The sequence below is a fragment of the Carassius auratus genome, chromosome 9 (assembly GCF_003368295.1).
Source record: "Carassius auratus strain Wakin chromosome 9, ASM336829v1, whole genome shotgun sequence".
Lineage (NCBI taxonomy): Eukaryota > Metazoa > Chordata > Actinopteri > Cypriniformes > Cyprinidae > Carassius > Carassius auratus.
The window spans coordinates 7,273,262-7,298,384 of NC_039251.1; the positions used below are offsets into that span (position 1 = coordinate 7,273,262).

Sequence of the window (25,123 nt, forward strand, 5' to 3'; positions counted from 1 at the left end):
CTATTTTCTCAGTCCGTACTAAAAAACCCCTTTCATCCCACATACTGAGTTTGTTCTTTTCCCCTGTTATGGACAGAGATGACACACGACACAAGAAGTGATGAGAAAACTGTGGGGAGGCTTCCAGTAGATTGATTCTCCCATCTCCTCATTCTTTTCTAGTTAGTCTTTTATTGACTACAAAGGTAGGGGCGAAGCACGGGGAGAGGACGGGCCTGGCCTGTTTAATCCTGAGGGCATTGCAGGAAGGTGATCACTTCTTAAGGCCTACAAGGAAATCAGCAGCATGGAGGAGCACTTAAGCTGCTTTAAAACACAGGATGGGAAGAGTTCAGCGCTGCTTCTCACCGGGGAGGACAAGTAGAGACAAAAACAATGAAGGAGAAAAAGAGACACAGCGAGACGGAGGGAATCAGAAGGTAATCTGGTTCAGCCAAACGCCATCCGCTAGCTGTTTCTCTTCAGCAATGTAGTATATTAATAAGTCAAATGGGAGATGAAAGGATATGGAAACAGGAAATGGATTGTGAAAGTGGATGTTACATACCAGATTAAGAAATATAGATTTTCTATCTAGTACAGTCTCAGAAAAGAAAGGTATAAAAGCTGTCACTGCGGTGGTATCTTTTCAAAAGGATCGCCTTTGTACCTAAAGCATCCATTAAGATACATATTAGTAACTAAAAGGCACAAAAGTGTACCTTTTGAAAGGTACCGCCCCAATGACAGCTTTTGTACCTTTTTTCCAGAGAGTGCATCTTCTACAGTATCTAGTAGTAGACCTACACTTCTTCAGAAAATGTATATCGCCTATTACTAAATTCTTTTTAATATTTAAGCAAAAGCCTAAAACTAACTAAATAAATATATATGCTAAAGTAAAAAGAACTAAATTAGAGACATTCATGGGTTTGTATTATTATTAGTAGTAGTATTATAATTAATTATTTAATTATTTCATTTTCTAAAAAAGGAGTCTTAATGCAGTATGTAACATTTGATCAGATACATAGGATTGTGAAAAGTGAATGTTACATTGTCATTTTTATTTATTTGTATTTTTTATTAAGAATTTTTTTAGAATAGAATACTGATTTTCTAGTATAATTTTCTCATTATCTCTTTTTCAGTCAAAAATAAATAAATAAATAAAATAAAAACCAAACATCCCTAAAACGAGAAAAATACTTATTTCTGAAAATCCAGATTTTTGTCTAATTCAGATTTGTGCTTAAAACTAAAATTATTTATAATTATATTTTGTTACCATTCTTAACATTTTATGTAACATTTAATTTGATCAATGATGATTAGATGTTTAAATTTACCAAGATAAAATAATAATACTTGCAAATATGATATTTTCCGTATGCATTGCAGGAATCGAATCGGTGTATTATGATGCAATGCTTCATCCATAATGTTAAAATAACACAGGCATTCAAGTACGGAAACAAGTCAAGTCATTTTTTTCAACAAATGGGACTGTTCTCATGAGTGAACTTCTAGAGGAAGAAGGTGGTTTTGCTCAGACAAAAGGAGTATTTGGGTCTAGCTGATGGTCTGGCCTGCTGCATAAAGGACACAAAAAGAAAGCAAAGTCGTTGATCTGTCAACTATTCTTCCGGTTGACTGTGTTATTTATATAATTGCAGGCTCAGTGGATTTCAGAGATTTAGATACACAGATTAAACATTGTACCTGGCGTCTAATACCAACGCTTCAACTTCTAACAATGTCCTCCTGCTCCGCGTCCCTCCACCCCCGGCCATGTCAGACAGACAGCGACGGCGATTACCCAGCGTCCTCTGGGAGAGAGAAGAGGACATGCAGTAAGCTCTCAATACACAGCTTAAACTCTATTGCACTTCAAGGCAGATCAGTCGTGTTTATTCAGGGCTAAACCAAATGCTTTCCCAAATGTAATTCTTTCTAGATCTGACACAATGTGAAGAAACAGATATCACAACCGTAGTTGTTTGATATGGGTCATATGCATCTTACAGTATGTTACATTCAGGAACCAACTCAATAGTTATTTTGTAGTGAATCGGCTTTGGAAAGTTAAAAACCTAGCAGTGGCTACTTATGTTATTCGGCACTGGTCTAAGTTGGCAGAGAAAAGTAATCTTACATTCACTGATGGAAATGATCCACTTTTTTTTCTTTTTTTATCTGTAATGACACATTTACATGGAGTATTCCTTCTATTAATAATCTAATAATAATTATATATATATATATATATATATATATATATATATATATATATATATATATATATATATATATATATATATATATATATATATATATATTCCTTATAATTAAAAATGTAACATATATATATATATATATATACACACAATTATTTATGTGCGCAAACATTTATGCAACATATTTTACAAATATTTAATGCCAATCATAAGAATATATATTTTTTATGACATAATATATATGCAATTAAAAATGAATATGCTTATGGTTTTATGTTGCATATTTTTAATTCCAAAAATCATCGCTTACCTATAAAAATGTTTTTTTTGTTTTGTTTTTTTTTTTCACTCACTTTACTTACCCCTTGACAGCTGTGAATAAACATTAATTTCTAACCTTGTTTAGATTTGCATGTCACGTTATCAGCTAACACAAAGGTTAGCACAACAACGCTGGTTTTGCGACTGTTTTGATATTCATTTCCGTTTCCACCGCCGTCTTCCAGGACTGCTTGATCACAGGCCACACGTGTTCCTTCAAGCCTGTAGGTTTGCGCTGTCAAACGCGTGAGCGCAATGCACAAAGCATCTGCCGCATTAACCTGTTCACCTCCACGCATGTGCAACACTCGTGTAGTAGGAAGATCCATCCCACACAACAAATCTCTCTGATAATGATGCTTTTTTCATCTGGAAAACCGCAACATTGTATCATCTATTACAGAGGAAATGAGTGCTGTTTAGCTCTAAACTCTCCTAAATAGCCCCCTGTGAGGTGTGTATCAACACACGGCTGAGCGATGATGATAAAACGCCCACCATACATTTGAGGGGATAAAATATGGAATTAAAGTGTGTGATGGATATGACTTCAGTGGAGTGGGAGAACAAAAAGTAAACTCTAGATAGAGCCGAAAGGTCAGCGGCCGCCGTCATGTTTGGAAATGATGAGCGACACGTGGAAAGCGTTGGTGGGCTCTCAGAGTCTTTGGCGAGGCCACGCTGAGACTGAGCAAAGAGCCGGCTGTCCCAACACATTTCCAAGTCTGAGAGAGCGACTTTAAAATTAATGAAGGGGGAACTCTGACTTTTAGTCAATGTAAAATTTTCATTAATGTTATTATTCCGCTGTCTGCATGGTGCTGAATTTATATCACTTCACGTTCCGCGCTCTGAATTTTCATGCCCTGAATCTCGAAAATCACTGGAGTCACAGAGGTGGGAGTGAAAGAAAGAAAAATCTGTATTTTTGCCTTGTTTTCCAGTTAAAATATTTCAAAAACCTTAAAACAGAATACATTTACTGAAGAAGCAAAACAGACTTGTTTTCCTAGATAGTATCTTGAGTATAAATACATTTGGCGTTTTTTTTTTCACTCGTTTTTAATCTTTCTTTTACTGTGAGTGCAGAAAGACAAAACACACATTACATAGTTAATCAAATACATATATTAATGATTTATAAATATTTTTAAACTGAAAAACAATAAAAAAAAGATGAATTAAAGGGATGGTTCAACCAAATATGAAAATTATAAAAAAAAAGTTATTATGTATTCACCATGTTACACAAACAAAGATATTATATTTGTTTATAAAAGACATTGACTTGCATAGTATGAAAAAAAAAAAATCTGTGGAAATCAATGGCTCCCAGCAACTTTTCGGTTACTAGCATTCTTTAAAATATAAGAAAACAGAAGTAAGAAATTCATACAGGCTTAAAACAAACTGAGAGTGAGTAAATGATCAGAATCTCTTTAATTAGTCATTTTTTTCAGTATGACAACTTTCACAAATTAAGAACCCATTGACATTTGACAACTGAATTCCAATCCCATAATTCCATATCCCAAACTACCTCATTTTTACAGTATCATATCGTATTATGACCAAAATGTATGGTGACACTTTAGAGAATTTAAATAAAGTTTACAGCATGCATTAATTATTTTCTGGGAAAACAACATCCAATTGGTTAGTGTTTTAAATATCAATCTATTAAAGGCATTTTTGGATAATTAATCGAATTATATACTTTTTATACTATTATGTACTAGCTACAAACTGATAACTCTTTCAAGTTATTTAAATCCTTAACAAAATATATTTGAGACCATGCATTTAGCTAAAATGTTTCTTAAACGAATGCATCCATAAACCCAAATCTACATAATTATGCAAGCCTTCATTAAGAATGTTTTAATATCTACTTCCCAAAACAACTGAACATATACATTTTAAATGTATTCATTTAGCATATGCTTTTATCCAAAGCAACTTACAAATTAGGAAGACGAGAAGTGATTCATCATAAAGAGGCAAATAAACTCATGCTCATAGTACAAAGTTTCAGACATCGTTCAGAATATCAAATCACCATGCAAATAAACCCAATTTATAAAATTTAACCACTACTTTAACCATTACAGTCACACAGCAAACACAAAGTACACACACACACACACTATGTCGACATATCATCAGTTAACACCTGCCACTTCTGCATTAAATCTGAGGTCTGTATGATTTCCCTGCCTGATACAGTCCCATTTATTCCAGCATTAAATGAATGAGTAATCTTGAAACAAACAAAAAAAAACATACAGATAAAGAGAGAAAGAAAGCACAACAGCTCCACAGCTGTACAGAATTGATTGTCTGTGGTGTTTAGGGTGCCGATGGCTGCGACTGAAGAGGCCCGAGCTCTTGGGGCGAAAACGCTCTCTGTCAATAGCTCTGAAATGCTATCCTTGTCTCAAGTAGCGCTCCACTTCACAGAGGACTGCTCCATTCTGTGGAGCCTCTAATAACAACTCTCTTCAGATATGAGGAAAACAGCCCTATCAGCCAAACACCATCAATTGAGTTGAGGATGAATTTGTTTTGTTGTTTTTTTTTTTTTCAGAGGGGGAAACTTTGGAGATTACATCTGGATTTTTGTAAAGTTTCGAATGTAGATGAATCCGCATGCACAAGAATATGTTCTTCTTCATGTAATCTATGACTGGAATTATGGACGTATATCATAAAGGGACTGTTTACCTAAAAAAATTAATTTAATCACCCTTGGGCCTTCCAAGGTCTACAGTAAATAAGATTGTTTCTTCATGGGAACAGATTTTGAGAAATTGCTCACCAATGGATGATCTGTAGTGAATGGGTGCCGTCAGAATGAAGGTCAAAACAGCTCATAAAAACATAACAGTAATCCACAAGTAATTCAAACCAGTCCAGTCCATTTATAAACATATGGTGAAGTGAAAAGCTGCGTCTGTAAGAAACAAATCCATCATTAAGGCATTTAAACTTTAACCCATTGCATCTGGCCAAAATATGAGTCCATAATTCATAATAATGCTTCCTCCAGTGAATAAATCCCTCCCCCATGATAATCCCATGTCAAAATCATCTTACATAATTTATATTAAACAGTTTTGGATGTCTTTTGCTTTGTGCATATTTCTCTCCTCATTCACTGGAGAAAACTATATTACATACAGAGGACTCATATTTTAGCCAGAAGCAATCGTTTAAAAAAAACTGTTGAAAATGTCTTAATGATGGATTTGTTTTGTAGAAACACAGCTTTTCACTTTACAAGACATTAAGTGATGGACTGGAGTGGTGTGGATTACTTGTGGATTATTATGATGTTTTTATCAGCGGTTTGGACTATCATTCTGACGGCACCCATTCACTGCAAATGATCCAATGGTGAATCAGTGATGTAATGCTAAATTTATCCAAATCTGTTCTGATGAAGAAACAAACTCATCTACATCTTGAATGACATGAGGGTGAGTACTTTTTCAACACTTTTTCATTTTTGAGTGAACAGTTCCTTTAAAATACAAAAAAATAATGTGTTGAAAATGGTGTTTAATTATGACTCTAAAGAGAAAAAGACAGAATGAAATTGTTTGCAGACAGAAACATTTCCTGCTGCACAACAGCTGCATCAAATGCCAAAGCATGTGCAAGACGGCACACAGATGGTGTTGCCATGTAAACAAAAGCAAAAAGAAATGTACAGAGCAATTACATGCTAGCAGACAAATGAGAAAACACACACAGGGTTTGTTTAAAATAGCACACTACCACACTTTTCTTACAATTTCTACAGTAAAGGGGGGTCATACATTGTGTAAAATATGCATACTGTTGGCATGCATGCAATACTCAGATAACAGATAAAACAATTCTTGTCAAGTGTTTACCTAATCTGACTGAAAAAAATAAAATAAAATAAAAACAGAATGTCATAAAAAATTTAAATGAATAATTTAAACTCTCAGATGATAACTGACATCACTACTGATGAGGTCATGTCATGTTGCAACACTGTAGCAAAATGTGCAATTTAAAAAAGGCAACTGTTGCACATACTGTATTTAAAGAGAACTATTTGCATGCAATGTGCATGAAGTAAACAATAAACTTGCATTTTCTTCTAAACCCTGACAGTGTCTCAATTCCTGAAAAAGACTTGCTAAAAAATAAAAAATACTCTTTTGCCTTTCAAATGTCTGAATGAACAAACTCATGCAACTCTGAAAGTAGATGTGATTTCTTTCATTCTGCGAACACCGTGACCCTGAGGAATCACCGTTCTACCAGCAATCCCGCTTCCTCTTTAATCTCAGGGATCAAAGTTGGGTCAATAAAAATCATCTTAGCATTTGCTCAGAAGGGGAAAAGAGCATTTGCTTTCGCACTAATTGGGAAGCATCATATTTGTTCGTAAGAGTAAGCTCATTTAAATCCTAATAAGCTTTTTAGATTCTCGTCAGGGGATTTTGCAAGCGCGCCATTCTGCATCGTGTATTATTGATAACGGGCCTTGTTGCTAGACGTTCAAGTTTGTTAGTTCGGCCTAAATCAATGTTCACTTCATGGGTCTAATTTGCGGAATCTGTAAGGAAAGAAAAGCCGGAAAATGAGGAAGGTATTGAAGTCGTAATAGCCATGTCAATGTCCTGCTGTTTGTCTGGCGGAGAAAATCCACAGGAATGAGCCTTATAAATACAGCTGCTCAAAGATTACGTTCATTAATTCAAATCCCACCACAATCTGGGAACATGCCCAATCTGTGGGAGGAAGTGTGCTTGAGAATGGTAGCATGTATAGTTGCTGGCAAAGTAAAGATGACAAATGGGTTGAATCACAATTAATGTAATCTCTAGCAGGTAAAAGACTGTAAACATGCTACAATACAAACCCATTGGTTATTTGGTTCAATTATGCTATATGATGAAAAACTGTAAAAGATTACTGTAATTTTACAGTAAAATACTGTTAAAACTACAGTTTTTGGACGTATAAAAGAGCAGGCCATCTTAGCATTTACAGCAATTTGTGGCAGTTTTTCATTGAAAAACTTCTAGTTTTTTGTATGTACATTTGTACGTTGTTAAATTAGTGTTTACTGCATTATTTTACAAATTGAAATGTGCAGTTTTATTCTAAATGTAAGTTCAATTGGTAAAATTTAACCTTTTGTTTTAGGTTTTTTTACGGTAAATTTCTTTTTTTTTTGTATTATTATTCAAGGTGCAGACAATACAATAAATGCATTTTATACATGCACTAAAAACCCATATTAGACACTCTGGAGATCTTTATATAGCTTTATATGTTACAGATCACGAGATAAACTGTTGCAATTTGATTAGAAATGTACAGTTTAAGAACATCTCTGCTTATTTTTAACCAGCTTTGTATTGTTAGATGTTGGTAGCGTAACAATTTAACGTTTGACAACAAATAAATTGGAGTATCTGGGTGCAGGTAACATGGAGAAAGAGTACACAACTCTACTTATTCAAATGTTTCTGCAACTACAGGCACGTTTAAGTCATAGCAGTTACATTTTAGATTTATGTTCAATTTTATCATATGATGCTTTATAAATATATTCAAAAATATAATTTACGGTTAATGTGATTTAATATAAAATTATGAAGCATTTATAGGTCCCACAACTCTGGTTGAGATACTTAAAATAAGATAATTGAATTACAATTTGACATTATTTCAAATGGAATTGTTAAATATGCATGCTAATATATAGCATTTTAATTGTTTTTGTATTATTTACTGAAATTTTTTTATTTTTTTTCAACTAAATGTGCCTGTCCCCCACTTTTGAGCCCTTTCCACAACAACAAAAAGGCTTTTATTATGACATTTTAACAAAGACAAACAAGTCTAGTTTCTGTGGAAACAGAAATTAGCTCATGAGCACATTGCTGACAGACTGGGCCACCTCAGTACCTCACTCACAAGATCCCAAAAAAAATATAAGGTAAATATCATATTTTCTGTGTCAGTTTTTATTGTGTGTCCTTGCCATACAGCTTCTGTACTTTGAACTACATTTAAAAAAACATTTATATTTCAGATTAATTAATGTATTTTAAGATGCTAAGAGTCAAAACTAATGTTATTAGTAATGATCAAAAATGACATTTCCACAACATGTCATTACCGCAGCAAATTTAGGTGTTGTGGTAAAGACCCTGTGTTGCGGTAGAGAAATGTTTAAGGTTTACTCTATATTAAATTACAAATGTCTAGTCTATACGTTTTCTTTCTTTTTTTTCTTTTTTTTTGCTGTTTTTCTCTACAGTAGCCTGTTTTTGATTTCATGGCACTTTAACATTATCTCCTTACCGCAAAAAAATAAAAAAACTATAAACAAAAAAACAATTGAGTTAAGATGATTTAATATTGAAATTGAAACATCTGTCATAAAAAGCTAAATATGTTACCTTTAGTGTGTATGGAAACAACTGACATCTAAGGTTACTGTCTAATTTTACATGGCATAGAGAAAACCATGAAATTTTTATCAGTATTTTTAAAACTGCACAATAAAGTGAAAAAGCTATTGAAATATATTAAATTTTTATAGAAAAAAAAAATATATATACAATAAACATTATTCTAACATTGCAGTAAAAATTTTTTGTAAAAAGTGTTAAAATATAAACGTTCAATAAAAAAAGAGAGAATTTTTTTCCATTTTGGAGAGTCAAAAGCGGCAGTAGTTGCAGAAACAGCCTTGTATGGTTATTTTTCAGAAAAGGGAGAAATTTTAAAATCTCTTTTGTATAACACTGGTTTGGACCACAATTATAATTTTTTAGGGTGAGTGTTTCCTTTAATGCATTTACTTCTATACAGTACATCCACTCGCAGTTGGCTGACGAATCACCTCGCAATTGAGTGAGTGCTCACGGTGTCAAAGGTTATCAGTCTGGAGAAAGAGCCCCTGGAAACTGATATTGATGAGGGATCTTCTCAGGCTCAATATTTGACAATTTAACAAAACGTGTCACATGTTAAATGCGTTTGCCATACAGCCCTTTGCATGCAATACGATGGATCACTCCACTCCAGGGGTTTGAGCGCGAGACCATGAGCCTGTGCATTTCACCCATAATCAAAAATGACCATACAATCCTGTAGTGGGCCACTGATTTAGGCAGTAAAACAAGGCATATAACTCATTTCTCTGCAAGGGAATTGGATTGAGGTTAAACCGTGGGCTGCTTTACTGTTTACAAAATGTAGGATGGTTTCACACACTTTTGATCAATGTGAATTGCCATCATTTTTCTACTCCACATAAAGACTCAACAAACAGAGTTCTGACAAAAGACAGATGGTGAATCTAAACTCTGCCAACTCAAAATAAGCCAATCCCAAAGCAAATACTGTACACAGATTTTTAAGTCCCTAACTGATTTCCTTCCTTGATGTATAGGTTGCATTAAAAATTAACATAGTCAATGCCCATGGTCATAGAGAGAGAGAGAGAGAGAGAGAGAGAAAACACAAATCCTGATGTCATTCTAGATTATTTTTCAGATGTAATGTTAAAGGAGGATTTAAATGTTGGTCTACTAACTATTAAAAATCTAATTGTTGGGCAAATTATAAAACTCATTCATTTCATTTTGTTTTTCTCCAGTCCTGCTGTCAAAATGTAAAGAGAAATTCACAAAAGACATGCACATGTTGAATAAGTTAACTAAACACAGATAAAGGTGTCAGCATGCAAAGCGAAACTGAGGTAATGAGTCAAAAAGTGCAGTGTGTGTGTTTAATGCACAGTTACAATTTACAGTTGCACTTAAAATGTACTGTATATGAGCTTTCCACTGTACATTTGTAGCTTATTAGTCATAATCAATGTCAGACTGTGAATTTAAAAGTGATCAATTATAGAAAAACTCGAATAAATATAAAAACATGGAATATTAAATTATCAAAGGAGAACGGATAACCTGTAAACATTTTAAGACTATTCTAAGTTGGATATTTAAGATGAAATTTACACTTTTAAGAGAAGAATCTTCAAGTAAATAATATAAAATAAAAATGCAATACTTAAAAATAAAATAAACAGCCATTTTCAGTTTAAGAGACAAATCCTCCAGTAATTAATAAATGAATAAATATATAAAAATATATCTATATTTTTTTGTAAGATTTACCTAATTCCCACAGATTTTTCAGGTCTAAAGCAGATGGGAGAAAAAAAAAATACAAAATATAAACTATAAACATTTAAATTAAATTCCTTTTCCATGTTTGTAGGAGCCCTGTGTGTCCTAAAACAGAAACTGAAATACAAATTACAAACACACACAGATCATCAAAGCCATAAATAAGAATCAATCATATATTTCTTACTGTATGTGTCATTCTAAGCTTGCAGCTGTTTTTGTTGGGATATTTATGATGAATTTTTCACTTTCACAATTCCAGACGACCAGGTCGTTTAAGAGACTCCAGCTAATGGCACTGGGTGCGCGGCGTGCTGAGAACTTCTTTCTGAAAATGGATCCTGGTGGCGAACAAAACAATAACAGGTTTTTCTCATTCGCTTAAAAGCCGCATAAAGCTGTATTGATAAGAAATACTGCACGCTTCCATAAGCTATCAACTTCCTCTTTGCTCTTAATAGAGAATCTCTTTCAAAACTAATCTTTCAGAATTACACAATTTGTCTATTAGAAAAAAGCCACGGAGGTTCAGATTCTTTCCACAGATGAATGCATTAGTGTGTGCAGGGCAAGCGTCTATTGTGATGTCCGTTTACACTATTGTGAGGCGCAGTCACTCTCGGAGAAGCCTAAAAGGTGCGGGCTTCGAAGGGTCAGGGCCGTTCTAACTGCGTCCATATCTGAGACGAAATCAACAGATCTCGTCTCTTTTCTCTCCGACTTCTCTCCTTCCGCGCTGAACACACAAGCAACCCTGGACTTTCCACGGCTGTATCAATAGGCCGATATGTACCAAGGTCAGAGTGTAATCTTCTTGAATGGAGCCGCCATCAGAATAATGTCCGGAGAATGTTTACAAAGACAAATCTGCCGTCCGCCACGAGGCCGAGCGCCGCAATGGAGATCTTTAATGGAAATAAGTGTTAACACGGACACACCTGCACCAACACTTTGTGTTTTCCCTCCGAGGAGCATCTGGACGGACGAAGTGAACTCTGATTCAATTAACTCGTCCTGTAACAAGGGCCACAGTGAGAGGAGTCGGACGCGGAGGACTACTCGGCTCTAGCCTTCCTTCGCGCCCTTGTATTGAAAGGAGAAGCTCTGGGTAAATAAATATATCTGAACGGACAGAGTAAAGGTAACTTACTGCAGCGCTGGAACCAAATGTGTGATGAGAAATAAAAATGCAATTAAAGCTCAAGTATGTTATTTTTTTCTGTTAAAAATGCTCTCTCTCATTCTACTTTAATATGAGACACCTATAAGTAAAACTTTCGTAGGTTGATCACACTAAATTTTTGGGGAAGGGTTTTGAACCCAAATGGCAGACAAAGCAACACTAACTCAACCAATGGCGTGCATTCGGGGCGGCACAAACTTTTATCTGACCAATGGCAGACTTTGAAGAACATTAGGAAACCTGTTTGAAAATAATCATCTACTCGGCAAAAATGTTTTGGGATGGTATGATTTTGGAAAGAATTAATTCATATTGTTATTCAGTATAAATTTACATATACATAATAAATATACACATAACACACACACACATAATTTATGCAAACAAAAACTTATTTTGGACGCGATTAATCGCGATATTTCAGAATATTACAGTATTACCGTATTTTCCGGACTACAAGTCACACTTTTTTTCATAGTTTGGCTGGTCCTGCGACTTATAGTCAGGTGCGACTTATTTATCAAAATTGATTTGACATGAACCGAGAGAAATGAACTAAGAGACATGAACCAATAGAAAACATTACCGTCTCCAGTCGTGAGAGGGCGCTCTGTGCTGCTCAGTGCTCCTGTAGTCTACACCCTCTCGCGGCTGTAGACTGTAATGTTTTCTCTTTTTCAATTAAATTCAATTCAAGTTTATTTGTATTGCGCTTTTTACAATACGAATCGTTACAAAGCAACTTTACAGAAAATATGGTTCTAAATAAATGCAATTTATAGTCCAGTGCGACTTATATATGTTTTTTCCTCATCATGACGTATTTTTGGACTGATGCGACTTATACTCAGGTGCGACTTATAATCCGAAAAATACGGTACTGTATTTTTCTTAAATAAAGGCAGCCTTGGTGAGCATAAGAGAATTCTTTCAAAAGGGTTTTTTTAGAATTCTAAGTCGTTTCGGATGTTGAATATATAAGGTGTAATTGTGAGTTTACATTACACCATATTCCTGCTTTCAGAGTGTACATCTTAAAATTAACAAATCACAATTGTGAGATATAAACTTCAGACTCTGAAAAAAATAAAAAATAAAAAAATAAATCTGAGAAAATAACCTTCCATTGCTTACAAGCTTTAATAATCTGGCAAGAGTTAGAATACAAGTATTGGATAAAAAAAGAATATGAACACAATATTGAACATATAACTGTATATTAAACATTACTGTTTTGGCTTTAAGTGTGAACAGACAAATTATTTAGGGGTGGAAACTTGTGTCTGGTTAGGCAATGGTGTAAGAATGAAACGCTGCCATTGATGATAGTCCCCTATTGTGGTGTGACAAACCAGAGCGCGGGACCATAAATCAACTGGTGAAGGACACCAATGCAAGACACCAGTCTCTGAGAGAAAGGGGAGGTAAAGACACAGCGAGTAATGCGTTTGTAGCTCTCCATAACAGCGACGGCACGTTTTACACGTGTAGATCAACTGTCATCTCGCACTTTTCTCGCTTTGGATCTGGAGAGACGTTCAAAAAACAAAGCGTTTAATGGCGAGGAGGCAGATTTCGGGGGGCCGCTGTGAGGAGGCAGTGCTGCGGGGGGTTTCGGGGAGAGAAGGGGCTTTTTATCTGCGCCGAGCCGAACGACACCGTGTCACATCCTGTCTGGAACCTTTCATGTTTCACTTCACTGCACACTTCACAATCCCTCTCCTTCCCTCGGCTGCCACCGAATACATTAGTCTTGTTGTTCTGGCAGTTGTCATGTTTTGAAGACGTTCAAGTGAAATACAGAATAATAACAATAGCTGTGATAAAAGCTAATGCACGTGCAAAGAGAGGAGAAGCCTCAGCTCTATATGTGCAATCCAAACAAAATGTTATATATATATATATAGCATAATATAAATAATAACTGCTACGTTTGGAATAAATAAAGAGAAAAGCAAGAATTTGTATCAGTTTTTCATAGAAATTGCTTGATGTATGATTGAAGAAAAAAACACAAGAAATGAAACAAAAAAAATTATAATTTAGGTGCTAAAAAAGCAATTTAAATTTAACAGTTATTTCTATGCACTTTTCTGTAATTTAGTAGTCTTTACTCATAAAACTGGATTTTCAACAGGAAAAAAGTAGGGTGGGATATTTTTTTTACATCGACGTGAAGAGTGGGGATGGGTTTAACAAAAAAGGCTAATGAAAGACGTTTCAGAGGCAATTATTATAAAATATTATGAAGATTAACATACTTTTTCTTTGGAATAGCATGCACTAATGAAGTGCAGGAATGTGAGTGAGTTAAGTTATTAATTTTAATTTCAAACCGACTTTTAAAACCAAAATAATCAAATTGTCTCATGTAATGCAGTATTTTTTACTAATTTGTGTTTTGTTTGTCCAAGTATATTTTAATGACATATGTAACATTCAAATACTAATAATATAATTAGCGTATGGTGAGGCTCTCGTTTGCCTTTATAGTTCAAGTGCCAATTCTTGTAATATTACTTGACAGAAATCTGCGGTGTTTGTAAAACGTGTGTATGTGTGTGTGTGTGTTTGTGTGTGTGTGTGTGTGTGTGTGTGGAGAGAGAGGTTTCAGTGAGAACTGTAGGAGTGTGTAAGTGTCTCTCTGATCCATGACATCTGTTCCTCCCTGGCAATCTGTGGAAAAATCGCTCACACACACACACACACACACACACACACACACACACACACACACACACCATATACTTCAACTGTGTTTATCTCAAGCTAATAAGCTCATTCTACCTTACACCCCAACCAAAAATAAATAAAAGACTGCTAGAAAAAAGTATATTAGTTCTGTCAAACGATTCATCGCAATTAATCGCATCCAAAAGAAAGTTGTTGTTTTCATTATATGTGTGTGTATTGATATGCATATAACTTATATTATATATAAATGTATCTAATATATTAACATATATAAATTATGTAAACAAAAATTTATTTTAGATGCGATTAATTGATTGACAGCACTATTGTATATACATACATAAAGTAAATAATTTTTCAATATGCATCCTTAGATGTTTACTTGTAAGTCTACGATAATAATGTCTGTCAGTAAGTCAATTTGTCATCAATCCATCCATCCATCCAGATAGATAGATAGATAGATAGATAGATAGATAGATAGATAGATAGATAGATAGATAGATAGATAGATAGATAGATAGATAGATAGATAGATAGCTGGCTTCAATTTTCCTGTTAAACTACATCTAAGTGAACACACACACAAGATGTGCGTTTCAGAGCAATGTGCCAAACTATTAATTATTTTTACAATTGAATTATTCTTTTCACTGATTTTCACAGCAGATTTCATTTCATCCTAAATAATGTTTTGCAGACCTTTCCACTAAATGCTAGATGCTTGTGTGAAGATGTAGAACTTTAATGTCCTGGATCTGTCCTGCCCTCTAGTGGCCATCGGAACTAAAACAACCTCAACTTCGACTTCAACTCGTAAAGGCTGAAATTGTAATATATTCCAAAAATGAATACCGGATTAAAAACGAGGTCAGAAACTAATGCACAGTCTATTAGGAGCGCAATAAACAAATGCTAGAATATGTTTGTAAATATGCTGCTACTGTGTCACTGAAAACTATGAAATCTATGATCTACTAACAAAAACCAACAACAACAAAATAAATAGTATCAAGACCATATATAGTTCTGTTCCTTATTTCATCAAACAAATGAGTATAGAAGTTCTTTAGATTATCATTTCAGATTTGGACTTGCCCTTCCAACATTAATGCTTATTTAATTTTATCAGTTATATCAATATGATCTCAAGTGTTTGATATTGCTTACTCGTTTACAATTTTAACATCACTTTTTAAACTAAATCACATCTTGGCCTGCTAGATAACCTTACCCTGCTGACATGATTTCATCAGCCAAGTTTGTTGCAGAAACCTGCAAGACTGTCATGTCTCCTGTCAAATCCTTGCTGATAATTAATAATAACACATCAGTATATATTTGCAATCTATACATAACCTAGTTGCTAAAGCAATCTGTTATTGTGTGCTGAGGCAGCAGCGAGAGAGACAGAGAGATGGAGAGAGCGAGAGAGGCATCAGATGCCCAGCGAGAGGTCAGCTCGATATCGAATTTTTTCGAATATTTCGCTGAATACCTCCTGGCACTGTAAATATTTTTGACTACAGCCTGGTACTTTAGGGAAGCCAGTTCTCCCCGCACAGCTCTGTTGCACTTCTAGCCTGCCCAGAAAGAGAGAGAGAGAGAAGAGACATCGCTTCAGGTTATTCATGGATTGACTCTTCAAATCCCAACATATGCTCCTCTGTTTCCATTCCCAAGCACCGGGAGAAATGGACCATTTCCTCTCTGCAGCCTCCTCTCTACCACCCTGTCCGCTGCTCGCGATGTAAATCAGAGAGAGAGAGAGCAACCCAAGCGCATGTGGGGTGTGTGTGGGCTGCCTGAGTGAAGTTAAAGACCCCATCGTGTGTGTGTGTGTGTGTGTATGTGTGTGTGTGCATGATATTCTTTAAATAACAGTTTCAGCTAGATCTGCTTCTCTTGAAAGAAACAGCATTTTTTCTGTACGTTAAGGCTATAGGTTTTGATTCTGCATAAATGATACTGTGATAAGTGCACAAATGACTTCTGCATTTATAATGCATTATAGAAAAAATGTACAGTACCTTGTCATATTCACAGTATGACTATAGCGTAATCTGTCCTCTGCAGTCAGATTTTTATCCTTCCTGATAAGGTTTGTTCAAATGAGTTCAGTTCAGAAATATTCAGTAAACATGCATGCACTGGAGAAACAATACACAACATAAAAACACATTAGAAGCAAGGCAGCATCTGTAGATAGTTAAATACACTACCCATAAAAAATTAGGTTTATTTTTTTATTGTTTTTGAAAGAGGTCTGCATTTATTAGATCTAAAATAGAGTAAAAATACCATTTACTATTTTAATATATTTTAAAGTTTAATTTATTTCTGTGATGACAAACGTGAATTGTTTTATTCTTTGGTGTCACAAGATCCTTCAGTAATTATTCTAATATGCCGATTTGCTGCTCAGTTATCATCAATTAATAATATCGATTCTTGTTATTTCCATGGTTGGAAATAGTTTTTCTTTTTCTTTTTTATGCTTAATATTTTTTGTTGAAAGCCTGATACAATTTTTCTGGATTCTTTGAGAAAAAGAAAGGTCAAAAGGTCAGCATTTGTTTGAAAACTAAATATTTCGGAACAATAACAGAAGATGCAAGAAATAAAGTACGTATCATAATTTAGTATGCAAAGACCAGCGACAAGAATATTCATTATGCAAATTCTACAATGATGTTGTCAAGAACATTGTCTATGGCAAACAATGCAAGTCAATTCTTGCATATCTTAAAAAAGGATCAGGATTACTATTACGACCAGTAAAGAAAAAGAAAGTCTGAATTATTTGCAGTAGTTTAATTCTGAGGTTGAGAATAAACCCAATCCAGAATGTTTGAAGAATATCAACAAACACTGTAATCCTCATCCAAATATTTTCATTTTGTGTGCGGTTCTTTCATCCGGTTCGTGATGCGTCTTCAGTTAACGCAGCTGATGTGTCACACTTAGAGATCACTTTAATAATAGTGTCTGAACTGACGATCAAACACTAACGCCTCATTTTAGACAGATTTTTCAAGCTGTGTCAGAAGATCACATTTAAAAGCATGTCAGGCAGTGGCATGTGTGTATTTTTGTTTGTTTTTTGCACGGTATGCTGCTGTCATGCATCTTTCAGCTTGTTTTATTTATTTCTTTATTTTTGTTCTTAAGATACTCTCAATCTTTTCTTGCTTCCTGTACAAGAGATGTTTTTTTGTTTTTGTTTTTGCTTTCCGCACCTTCCTGATCCAGCTGTGTCATTGCTTTTTTCCTTCTGCCTTTGATCGTCTGTAACAGCCATCCATCTTTTCTGTGCTTCAATCTGCTGGAGAGTCTCACTGTATAAACAACATCTTCACAATGGTCTGAAATCTTTCTAGATGTAAATAGACACGCTTTGCCACTTTAAGCAGGATATCAACTAGAAGCAGAAATTAGATTTTCCATTAAAACAATAATTTACACCAATAATTTAGTTTTTGCCACAGCAGTCTATTATTATTGTGATATCAACTGTTTCAAAAAGACCCACCCCTAATGACACATTCCAAGTGGGCCGTTCTTGGTTATAAAAAAATAGCATGCTTCAAACTGGAGCAGACTTTATGCCACTAGTCAAATGTCTGGCTACACAATGTTCACTTTAACTGAAAGACTTACTGTGATAATTTATAAAACCATCTTACCACCCACACACACTGGCAGACTAGACTAGTCTAGAAGTCCGTGATATTTCTTAATGAAAACGCATGAACATTATATATTGACCATTAAAAATATTGACCAACATCCCTTTCTTGTGTGTTACCACCCACTGCATGATGCCGGGGTCACGACAGCGGTGCCACGGCTCAGGTGGGGAGAACTGCCCTCTGGGTAAAAAAAACAGATGATGCATGAGCTGTAGAGTTAATGCTGTTGTGTTGAATTAATGTTTAGATTTGAGGGGGGGGGGTAATTATTGAAATGTCATACATTGAGATTAAAAGAAAAAGCTAGCTGAAATGTCAAAAAAAGAAGAGTTTAAACACTGACACTGGCTGAAATTTCTGTTTTAAATTGCAAGCTGAAGTTCCACTGAAATGATGAATAAATAAATATTATTGCTCTTTTGTTGCTTTTGATCGCTTCTATGGCATTTATTTTTCTAAGTCGCTTTGGATAAAATTGTCTGCTAAATGATTAAATGCAAATATAAATAATATATAATAAACAAACACAAAAAGGTGGTACAATACAGTGTTATTTTAGTATCACAGATTATTTTATTGTTTTTATTAATATTTTAAGAAGATTTTAATTTAATAATTTAGTTCTGTATTTGTCATTTTCTTATAGTTTTACTTTTTGTTTAGTTTGAATGTTTTTGTATACCTAGTTAAACTACATTAAAATGATAAATGTTGCTGTCAGCTAGCTGAAATAAAAAGGTTTTATTTATTTATTTTATTTCAGTAAACGTTTATTTCAAGTAACCAAAATTTGTATTTTTAATTTAGATTTAGATCTAGTTACATATAAACTGCCTATACAGTAATCACTTACACACACACACGCAACACACACACACACACACAAAAGGGAAAACATTCATTCAAGCAACCAACTATACAATTTCTGGATCACTTGAGATGGAAAGACTGAAAAAAGAAGTCTTATATAAAGCAGTTATAAAGCGATCAATATGTACAGGTGATGAATGTGGGTAAAGCATCTGTTTTCAGCATATTTTATGCCCAGCGAGGTTCATAAGTCTGAGATCTCATTTGAAATATATTTTAAATCTGGAAATAAACAGAACACGTTAAGACTTTATTAAGAAAAATCTGATGAAAAATGACTAAGAAATACTTAACATTCTGCACTGTAACATTTTGAGGTCTGAAATATTTTATTTTGTATTAAGTAAAAAAAAACTGCAGCATGTTCATGAGTGATCTCAGACTTCTGGACCCCACTGTACAAATCATTGGTTCAGCATCCCTGCTAATATTTTACAGTCCACATGCTTCGCTCCACACTTCCACCTCAAAAGAAATAGATGCCACAAGCCGTCCTTTTTCTATCGGAATTACATTGGCAAATGCATAGGAAGCGCTTTGAGCCAATTTCCCTCAGGCATTTGTAAAAATAGAGCTTTTTTTCCCCTTTGCCTTTTGAGACATATGACTCTTTTGCAACTCCATGGAGAATTGCTCTCAGTAATTGATTATTAAAACTTGAAATTGCAAAGCACATCCATTATTTGATGAGTGAATGTGTTATCCTCGTAATTAACAAAGCAGGGTACTCGCCGTCCTTTCACACCGAGACCTCTGGAATGAAAAAAAGAAAGGAGAAAAAAAAAAAAGGACAGAAATCCTGGGGTTAAGCAGACGAGAGAGTCCGCTCTGAAACACTGCAATTAGCTTCAACTACAATCTATCAGAACGAGGGAGAGAAAAAAGAAGAAAAAAAAACATCCACAAGCCTGTGTCCGTTTATTCCCTCGATCTGAGAGAGAGACTAAGGGAGAGAGAGACATTAAAAGCAAGAAAGTTTGAAGAGGAAGTATGTTCATTTGTTTTAACTGTCTGCGTAACAAAGTCTCCGAGTACTGTGTTAATGGGCTGTGCTCTGTAAATAACTCTCATCTTTAAAAGAATAGTTCAACTCAAAGGAAAGTTCTGCCATTATTTACTCACCCACATGTTAATCGGAAAGATTTTTATACAGATATTTTGCATACAACAGCAATTCAGTGACCATGGGTGTCAAGCTCCATAAAAAGCACCATAAAAATAGCTCATTTGATTCATGCTTAATATTGTAGGTCTTCATATGAAGTCACGTTTGTGTAATGAACAGAATGTTTTTTACATGATAATCTTCACATCCACCGAAGCTCTGAAATCTAATTTGTGTAAGATTCAACAGACATGCCAGTTCTTCAGGATTGACATTTTTGTATCTAGTTTGACTGGAATGAGATAAACATTGACAAAATAGAGCACAAGTCATGGATTACTTTTGTAGACTTTTTTTGTCAAACAAAATAGTATGCGGGTTTGGAACACCATGAGGTTTTTTCAACTTTGGCTCAGTTTCTATTAATCACTTTTGTCAGACAAAACAGGTTTTAATTAAATTCCAATGTGTCTGAATTACTTCCAAAATCTCAGTCTCATTGTCTTTATTGTCTTCAACCAATGACAAAATCACTTGAAGTAATTAAAGATTGGAGCAACATAATTATCCGGTCACTATCAGGCGTCAGACTTTATACTACACACGTCTTAATGAGTGGCATGAATAGCATTTATATCAGTGATTGTTTACATGTTGCCAATATATGCAAGCAGATTTACTGTATTAGCAAATGAGACTTATACCAATACTGAAATTGAACGAATGCTTATATACAAAGTATTTACACAAAAAGTACGGTTCACATGAAAACAGAAAATGTACATAAACTGAAGAAGGGCCTTTGTACTCTGTTTGCACTATACAGCCACGTACATCTAGCATAATATCTGTGTAAGTTAATACTCAGTTAAACTTACATTTTAGACAAAATATTTGCAGGTACATTAACAAAAACAACTCCAAAAAGCATCAGTAATAACAATGTGCATCATAAAGTAGATTCATCCCTAAATGAATCAGTGCTTTTGAGTGAACTGGCTGGAGTGAATGATTCAGATGACTCATTCATAAAGGCAGCTGAACCAATCAGTGACTTTGAAAGAATCAGCTGAGTAAATGATTCAATGGCTTGCTCATATAGTAGAAGTTCTTCAATCAACATAATACAGATGTCACATGTCGCCAACTACTGGTGTAACAATGTAACCAGCAGAAAAACTGATGTAAAATAAAAACGGCTATAATATTCTCAATCCTAATGTCTAGTGACCTGCTTTCAGAAATTCTGACTTGTTTAGTAAGTGTTTTTAATAAAACCAATATGAATTAGAAATAAATGTCTAGGTTAATATTAAATAAAGAACGGAAATCCATGCATAAACACATCATTTCATGCATGCATTAATAAACGACTAGGTGAAACAGGAGTTTTGATGATGTTCCTGTTTCACAGGAAATGCTGCATTAAGTCCTCAGCTACAGACTGAACCCTACGGTAGTGTCTCCTTCTGTTGTTATGTGTGTGTCTTACAGGAGCACGACAGGATTGTTTACAGTAGAGTAAAGTCACTTGCTCCTGTAATCCTTGCTTACTTTGCTGGCAGTTCACTACCTTAGGGGCTTCGCTGACATTAGCGCTGGCATTAATGGGAACTGGAGTTGTTCATGCCTCTGGGCCCAGCTTGACCCCTTTCGAGGGAACACTTCCTGTGACACGCTCTGGTTATGTACCCTCACCTTCAGCCCCAGCATGCTTCATCTCACCTCATGACCAGGTGCATCCAGCAGACAACAGACTGGGCACTACGGCGTATTACACTAAGTACTTACAGCGGTTTTGCTATAAGTGTATAAAATTGGATGAATTATTGCAATTCATTTATGATACCAGCCTATATGACACTAAAACAAACATTCTGCTGGGAAAAGGGTTGTATATTAATTGCACCAGTGCATAAAGCATTAGCCTACTGTATATTAAAGATAAATGACGGCCAGTGAATGCTCTTTGCCACTGCAGACATCTTTTTGCGCCAATGCACAAACAAACAATTACTTGTCCGACTATGCATGTAACACAAAACCTCTTTCCATGCATAATTTCTTAATAATGTCCAGATTATGGTCAGAGATATGCTATAAAATATTCACTGCACAGACTGACTTCTGTCAACACTGGACTACAATACTCTTCTTCTACATAAAGTTACAATTTTGCCAAAAATAAAAGTTGCTTGCCTTATTTACATTTTTTTCAGCATGTTAATACAGTATATATATATATATATATATATATATATATATATATATATATATATATATATATATATATATATATATATATATATATATATATAAATCAGTTCAAATGATTTTAGTGAATCAATTCAAAACTCTGCATTATCATGCATTATTAAAATGTGCCATTTAGAGTAAAAGGTATATTTCTTAACATTATTCAAAGCCAATTAATGCACTCTTTGAGTATTTTTTAGTTAACTAACATTAAAAAAGATGAATAAATACTGTAAACTACACAATGCTCACTGTTAGTCATTGTCAGTTAACTAATGCTACCAAATGAGAACTTATTGCAAAGCGTAACCAAAATGTTGTTTTTTGTGTGTATTGCAGTTGATCATGAATATAAATTGTTATACTAGCAATATAAATTAGATTTATTCAATTTAAATCACCAGCTGAGGAGTGCATTTTTCTTTCTAACGATTCTTTTTAAACATTTAAGAGAAATGCACACGTCAGCATGTACAATTATAAAATATGCAATATATATAAATAACCACAAGGTTGAATAAAAAATAAAATATGTAAATAAAAATGAAATACTATTGTTTTGAGCAATACTGTGGAGCACTATAGGTAGCAGGCAGGCAGTCAGAGGAGGGCCCCAGACACAGGGCCCTTATACCGAAGCAGATCACAGTTATCCACAGGCACTTTGGACTGCATTTAGCAGGATGAATTCATTAAGGAGCGCTCTCTCTCTGACAGCTGCTCTCTCTGTGTAGAACCCTGCAGCCAAACACAGATCAATTGGAGAAATACATCCACAGGAGCGTTTAACAGCAGACCTCGGAAAACGGGGAGTGTGTTTAAGACATCAGTGCATCTCCATCCTCCAGATCTGAGGAGTGAAAGTGTTCTGCCGCTCGGGGTGGGTGGAGAAGAGAGATGCCGTGTTTAAACTGTGGTTCAACTATCACATGCACGTTATGTCATACGAACGCTGCACAGGGTTTCTGATCACTACAGATTGTCACATGCGGGTCACTCAGCAGATGGCAGACAGAGAGACATGCTAACTGTGCACTACAGATGCTGACGAACGCAAGGTCTCTGACAACCAATCTCTCAATCTTTCAATTTCAAAATACTGTATCAGAATGATTTGGCACAGAATATTGTCAAAGTATCAATATGCACGCTATCAAACAGAGACAGCAAACAAGAAAAGCACCGTGTATTTACACCAAGTGAAGGTAGTTACACCTGTTTTGTAAACAGTGATAAATACTGTTTGGACAAAGTGTACTGTAAATAGCAACAAACAGCATTGTGTTTACACAAAGAGCAAACATTGATGGTATTTGCACAAAGTGTAACATGCTGTTATACTATTTGTACTAGATTGTCTGACCAGTAGTAGGCTAGTTGCAATTGGTGATGATTATAAAAAAATAAAATAAATAACAGTTGAAATAGGAATAAAAGACAGGAAAATATAGGAAACAGGAATTAAAGAGAATTAAAATTATGTTCCCAGTCAAGTATAGTAATAAAATAAACACAAATATGCAGTTGTCTTACAAATCTAATAATGTTTACCTCATCAAATATATATATTTTTATTATACATGATTTGTTTTATTTTATTTTATTACGTGCTGTTTATCAAAAATAAATGTAGAATTGTATATATAAAAAAGGAAATTATATCTCTCTTTCTTTCAATTTCTTGTTTTATGGCAAATTAGTACAATTTTAACAATCAAACAATTAGCAGGATATCAATACGTTTTGTGTGTTTTCCACAACTAAGGTATCTGTAAAATAAACTATTTTTAAAAAGTAAATCTCACCTTTTAGAAGTAGAACAGCACATTCGGAAGACAACCCACAAGGTAATCCAAGTGATTAGACAGATTGTGTTTTTTATTGCTAAAAACTGACCTGAAGATCTCACCTGAAGGAGCGAAAACCGGTTTAACAATCATTTACTGCCATCTAGCGGCGAGCGCCATGTAACGCAGACCTCACACTGTCCTAACGGAGCAGATATGTTGTCTTTCACTGCTCTGTTTATTTGATAAATAGTTAAGTAAAGTATAATGTACTCTGAGCCCACAGGGTTAGCGATAATATGTCTTAACTTACGTTATGTTAGTTTTTCGGTTGACGCACTAACCGCCAAACTTAATCATTTTGCAAACATTATGGGAATGTTACTTTTGTATGTTCTTTACAAAATGTAAAACATCTAAATAAAAAGTTTCAAAGTTTAAGTTAAAAGTTCCATGAATAAACTAACATTCTATTAACAGAAGAACATTTGTTCATTGCAACCAAATATGTGGCTTAGGCCTGCTTTCAAAAAATAAATAAATAAATAAATAAAAAAGTTTGTCTCTCTCTCTTTCTCTCTCAAGATTGCTGCAGAAGTTCCCTCAGCTGTGCCTTCTGTCCAGTTGTTCCTGAACTGACTCGGTGGGGTTTAATTCTGGACACTGCGCTGGCCGTCCATCATTTGAAGTGAAGGTTGTCCTGACATAGCCTGGAGGTTTGTTTTGGGTTCTTTTCTTGCTGTAGGATGAACCCCTGACCCACTATCTGAGACCTGAGCGTGTAGCATTGTGCTGTGAGGATGT

At 34.7% G+C, this 25,123-nt stretch overlaps 1 long non-coding RNA gene across 1 annotated transcript; it reads right to left on the minus strand.

Moving 5' to 3' along the window:
• Positions 1-1,482: 1,482 nt before the first annotated feature.
• Positions 1,483-24,739, minus strand: LOC113108257 (uncharacterized). Its single transcript, XR_003292764.1, has 3 exons — positions 24,338-24,739; positions 1,702-1,808; positions 1,483-1,571 (listed from the first exon to the last, which is right to left on the minus strand). It is a non-coding gene; the product is annotated as an uncharacterized LOC113108257 (long non-coding RNA).
• Positions 24,740-25,123: the final 384 nt, after the last annotated feature.